Below are 6,745 nucleotides of genomic sequence, written 5' to 3' on the forward strand. Positions count from 1 at the left end.
AGGAATCAGAATCTCCCGAACATGGTCATCCTCGATGGCCCCTTCTGGATTATCTCTTACGAGACTGTTTGGGAACTAGGAATGGAAGCAGTTAGAGGGGCCAATTGAGAAAATCCCTCAACCCCCTTTCGACTCATGAACAAAGGCAGCCTTCAGTTACTGCAAGGTCGTTAGCCTGTCATCCATTCCAACTACAAAAGGATAAATCAATCGAATTAAAAATTCCAAGTTAAGAGAATGGAAATAGACACATAAGCTTAAAACAGACAAAGAAACTACCGACATAAGATTTGCCCGCCTTGGGATCCCCCATCACATCACAAGGATTAAGAGGCCTATCCTTAAAAAGTGCCAAAAAGATGTTGGCAATATCCTTATTTTCAGGAGACAACCCCTTGTAGGTCACCCTCGTGAGATAGGAAGCCCTGACCTTGAAATTCTAATATGTGAAAATTCGGTGCTCCCCTCCGGCGACAACCAAAAAAGTTGACAACCCTCAGCAGAATGAACCTTGAAGTACTCCGCCTTAAAGCTGTGAAATGAATCTTTGAACAAATCAAAGATTCGGCAGTTCGTTTGAGCACGGAAAGAGATGTACCCCTTCCGATGTTTTCCCTCCCTATGCGGAACAGTACACAAGAAGAAAAATAAAAAGACTTCAACATGAGCCGGTATCTCCAAAAAATCACACACCAAATCGAAGGTTCAAATGGTTGCCCTGCTTTTCAGATGCAGTTGAGATGGCGTCACAGAAACCCGGTTTAGAAGAGCCATCCGTAATTAAAAAAAGGAAACCAAACTCCTAACTTAGTAAACAAAGGTTTGTTTATCCAAATCCAGTCCGGGATCCGAGGGGAATTCAAACTAAGGTAGCAAACCCTCTCCTTCTCATCCGCAAGCACCAGCTCATATTGACCCGCCGCCTCACCACCTTCCAACAGTGCCCCTTCATCCTAGAGCCTTTGGAGGTCTCCCACATCCAATCGGGAAGGCGTACCCGAGACGTCGGACGTCACTAAATGATAACGGTTTGGTACACCCCTTGTTGAGAAAACAAGACCCAGATTCCCCTGAATGCCCTTCCGCCGCACCATACCTATATTCAACTAGGTGCACCACTGTCAGCTCACTACCTAGAAACACATAAATAAGAAAAATTCATATCTATATCAGAAACTACAATCAAACAGCTACCAAGTCCCACAAAATCTCTGAAACTACACTAAACGCAATGGCTTAAAAAACATGGAAATGGGAAGCACAAAACAGAACATCAACAAAGGGAACGCATAAAAAGAGGGCACTAACGTGCATGGAAAGATGAAAAAGATGAAAAGCATAATGCAGCAATTGGACTGAACGGCAGCACCAACAGCAGAGGATGAAGAGGATGGCGCAAACAAGGAAGTCATACAAATAGTAAAAAATGAGTAGTTACAACAAAGAAAGCGAGGAAATAAACCCCCCAAAACATTAACAAGTAAACCAAAAGACAATGGGCAAAAGGGAAATATGCAAACCCCCCTCTCTCCCATTAAGCATCATAATGATGCCTTGGGAACTGCAACGGACAAAATCCCATCACCAAAGAGAGCAATGGACAAATGACAAAGCAAGCAAGCACGCCAATATCACGAAATCCTAATCTTGTCCGAAGACAAAGAGTGACGCTCTGCTCACAAATCCCCAGAGCCACGGAGAAACGAGCCTACCCAACGATGAGACTAAGCAAGTATACTCTCCTGCTCCAGGGGAAATTGTTTTGGACCCACTCCCTAGGTTCCCAAACGGCCTCGATACAACCTGGTTCTCTGGGTCCAGGCCCAACCACAGCCCAAATCGGCCAAGAGATCTCCAATCTCTAACTAACATTTAAATTTGAATACTTTCCTTATCTTAGCCAAAAAGATAAGATAAGATAATAGCACAAAATATATAAAAGGAGCTAGGGCTCCCTTAAGTACGTTACACACTTATAACCCTCACATATACCTCTCAAATTCATTCTGACTTGAGCGTCGGAGTGTCTTTGCAGGTACCACCCCCAACCGCTCTAGAAGTCCAATTCCGTTACCACCAAGGCCAATAGATCCCTGATCCTCATCTCAATCCGTACCGGCAAAGTCTTGTATATTTGTTAATGCAGTCATCACTATAACAAAAATATCCTTTTTTTTAATTTTTTTGGTGGCTTTCTTGACTAATAAGTTATTTTTTAAAAAATTATGAGTGAAACCTCACCCAGCCCCTAACAATTTCACGAAATTCCTTTTCGCCCCTTAACGAAAGCATAATCCCATCACGACCCCTATCTATTACTTCTATCAGACATTCTGACCCTTCCGTCAAAGTCCCCGTCAATAGGAGAGTAGAACCCCAACGTGGTCCCTAATCATCACCAATATCTACCACCATTCTTTGCATTCTCTCTTTCTCCTCTCTTCTATTTTTGACCACCATCATCACCAATATCGACTATTATTCTCTGTTTTTACTACACCACTTCACTACCATCATTCTTCTTTTTTTGACTGAACCAAAACCATGAAGCCATATCTCTCCCCCTACTTCTCTATTCACCATCAGCAATCCCGCGCCGTCACGGCTACCCTCTCTCCCTTTTTCTTTTCCTTATCCTTACAATCCTTTTCTCACAAGCTTGCTCTTGTCTCTATTTGGTTTCACACTAAATTCTAAATCTGCATCCCAAGTAGAGAACCTTACATCAAACAAATTAAAACACTGATGCATCCCATAATGACTAAATCACTCTTTCACATAAAAAATCAATATTTTAATTAAATATCTATACTCAATCATCAAAATCCAGAAAAAGACAACTCATAAGACTATATCCTAAATCAAATTCAAGTTTTTAAGCAAATAAAATTAATCAATTGAAAGGAGATGGCAGTGAATTGGTGCAAAGAAGGAGGAGTAGGAGGAAGTGACAGTGGGTTGGTACAGCGTGAATAGAGAATGGTAGTAGATGTTGGTAATGACGGTGGCCAAAAATGATGTTGAGGAGAAGGAAAGAGGAGAGTTGGCCTGGTGGTGTTCTAGTTCGCATAGAGGAGTAGAGGAGAAAAGAAAAGAAGAAGAGGGGGACAATTTGTCCATTAAATTATTTACTTAATGGCCCATGTAGGCAAGATCCATTAACTCTAGACAAAACATTAATGGAGGGGGTAGAAGGTCTCACGGAGTTAGTGTGTTTGGATTACCGTTTACAAATGGAGGTTTGAATGAAATTAATTTTGTAAAAGTGATTTTGATCAAAAGTGAGTTAGTATTAATGTGGTTTACGTTTGGTAATTTTTATTTAAAATGGATTATAGTAAACTAAATATTGTTTGGATTACATTATTCAAAATCACTTTTAAATAGAAAAGTACAGAAAATGACATGAAATTAAATAATTATTTTATGCTATCTTATAATTTTATTTTAAATATTAATATTTTTTTAGCATTCTCAGTATTCTTTAGTACTCTAATAGAATTAATAGGATCATAGTACAAAGTAAAAAAATATTCCATACAAAAAAGAAATAAAATAACAGTAAAAGAACTCATATAAAAAAAATAGAAGTTTTATAAAAAATAATAATATGCATAAAAAAATATTAAAAAAATATTATAAAAAAATAATAAACATATGAATAATAAATGACATATTGGTACATAGAACATAAAGTTCAATCCAACGTGAAAAGTTGAACGGAAAAGCTAGAATTTTTAGCTTTTAGTAAACGTGGGTTGAAGACAGAAATCACTTCTATGTTTACAGAATACAAACATTGCCAAACATGAAGATGAAGCATTCAAAGAACTCAAATGAGCTTCTCTCTTCTCCAACACAAATTCAAACACACCCTTAATCGTTAGGGGGTGCAATGGAATTATACTTTTGTTAAGGGGCGGAAAGAGATTTTGTGAATTTACTAGGGACCGGGGTGAGATTTCACTAAAAAATGATCTAAACACGTAAATATAATTAAATAGTTATCAACAATGCTAGGGAACCAAGAGCATATCAGTCAAAAACCAGCCAAATGTGTCTGGGCTTGAACCCGAAAACCCAATACACTTTAGCACCATCCAAAATTGACCCAGGGTAATCCAAAATCACACTCCCCAAAAACCCTACCCTTGCTTTCACAATTTTACCACAAAGAAGTTTGAAAATCATCTACACTCGCGCCACGCCTCCGGAAACATCGCGCAGCCCTCTTCCATCTCTTCTCCAGACATTGCGACGCCGCTCCTAGCGGCTCCGCCCATCGCGCCTCCACACACGGTACTAGAGCGCAACCCTCTTCCCTCTCTTCTTTGGACGCTGCGACGTCGCTCTTCCCATCACACCTCCACACACGGAACCAGAGCAACGCCACTCTGCTGTTGCATGCGGGTTTTACCGGCGCCACTGAAGCTTCCTGGTGCAGCTGCGCCGTCCGCCAGTGGACCTCCACTTCTGCAGCCTGAAATCCTCCCTTCATTTCACTAATTGGCAAGTATGGTAGATGTTTACTCTGATTTTCTATGGCAAGTATGGTTTTGTTGTAGTGGTTCCGGTGAATTTTAATTGAATGGATGTCTTTTCCAGGTTGTATTGCTCAGATAATCTTGGTGCATCACTGGTTCTTGTTAAAAAATAGCAGCTGCATGTTTTCCTATTTTCGGAGTTTTGCAAAAGGCTGATCACATGTAAGTATGTTTTTTTATTCCTAATTGAATTTGGGTGGATACTGATTATATTAAGGTTGAGCGAAAAAGTTTGATTTTCTGATTAAGATTTGTACGAGGTTTCACACGAAATCTGTTGGAGTTTGTTAAGTTACTAAGAACATGAAATTATAACTTTGATAAATTGTGATTTGTAATAAAAAATTAGTTTCAGCAACTATGGTTATAAGATTAGTTATTCACTATTTTCTCATCATAGGTATGCACGTGTTGCAAGTCTATATATTGTTACCGTCATAATGTGTTAACGATTATAATCAATTACTGCAAATTAATTTTGTACTTGAATTGCACATAAGAGCTGATGGAGGTACTCTATAGTTGTTCTATTCTAGTTTTATTTCTTGATGATTTTGAAGAGTAAAAAAGATATCCCCCTAGTTTAATTTATCTAAAACTCTTCGAAAACATCCCAATCAAAAGGTAAACTTCACCTATTTTTTATTGCTTTATTTCTTTGCTGGTTCTGCATTGTTATGGCATGAAGTTGCTAGGGAGTTGTTACTTTGTACCCCTAAATGAAAAACCTTTCAAAGAAGTTATGTTAACTAAGGGGTTTTTATAGACTAATAGGTTATTGTTGCATATTTGCTAATTGGTTCTACTTTAAAAAGGTTTTTAAGGAACTGTCACTGGGGTGTTAATGATGAAATAATACAAAAAATTTATTGAAATAAATAGACAAAAGTAGTAAAAAAAATTGGAGGTTGATTTTCTCATCCAATTATTCTATTTTGCTTTTCCAAATTGGTCCACTTATTAATGCTGTAAGTTTTGGCAAGCAATAAGTATTCCTTGAAGTAATTAGCAGCGAGTCCTCATGTACAAATATAGTTGCCAATCACTACCGTGCTCTTGGTTAAGCAGTGTTTTTTCTATTTGAATTCACAGGGGGTAAGAGACGTACTTCACTGGTAATTATGATATTTTTTCTAATTGAACTTGGGTATGAACTAAATTTATCAACTTCCAGCAAGAAAATTCGATTTTTTGGTTAAGATTTGTTGGTGGTTTTACAACACCTATTGGAGTTTGTTAGTTACGTAGAACATAAATTTAAAATGGTTTATTCTTGTTTTGTAATTGATGAGCGGATAATTTATACGCTTTTTGGCATTGTTTTTAGTATGTTTTTGGTATAATCTAGTTAGTTTTTAGTATATTTTTATTAGTTTTTAGCTAAAATTCACTTTTCTGGACTTTACTATGAGTTTGTGTGTTTTTCTGTGATTTCAGGTATTTTCTGGCTGAAATTGAGGGTCCTGAGCAAAAATCTGATTCCGAGACCAAAAAGGACTGCAGATGCTGTTGGATTCTGACCTCCCTGCACTCGAAGTGGATTTTCTGGAGCTACAGAAGCCCAATTGGCGCGCTCTCAACGAGATTGGAAAGTAGACATCCTGGGATTTCCAGCAATATATGATAGTCCATACTTTGCCCAAGATTTGATGGCCCAAACCGGCGTGGCAAATCAGCCTCAGAAATTCCAGCGTTAAACGCCGGAACTGGCACAAAACTTGGAGTTAAACGCCCAAACTAGCATGAAAGCTGGCGTTTAATTCCAGAAAAGGTCTCTACACGAAAATGCTTCATTGCTCAACCCAAGAACACACCAAGTGGGCCCGGAAGTGGATTTTTAAGTCATTTACTCATCTATGTACACCCTAGGTTACTAGTTTACTATTAATAGGATCTTTTGACATTGTATCAGGACCTTTTTGATGACCTTATGACATTTTTACATGTTTTCTTCCACAGCATGAGTCTCTAAACCCCATGGTTGGGGGTGAGGAGCTCTGCTGTGTCTTGATGGATTAATGCAAATTACTACTGTTTCTCATTCAATCATGCTTGCTTCCATTCTAAGATAATACTTGTTCTTAACCCGGATGAATGTGATGATCCGTGACAATCATCATCATTCTCAACTATGAACATGTGCCTGACAACCACCTCCGTTCTACCTTAGATTAAGTAGTTATCTCTTGGATTCTTTAACC

The sequence above is a fragment of the Arachis duranensis genome, chromosome 9 (genome assembly GCF_000817695.3).
Source record: "Arachis duranensis cultivar V14167 chromosome 9, aradu.V14167.gnm2.J7QH, whole genome shotgun sequence".
Classification (NCBI taxonomy): Eukaryota; Viridiplantae; Streptophyta; class Magnoliopsida; order Fabales; family Fabaceae; genus Arachis; species Arachis duranensis.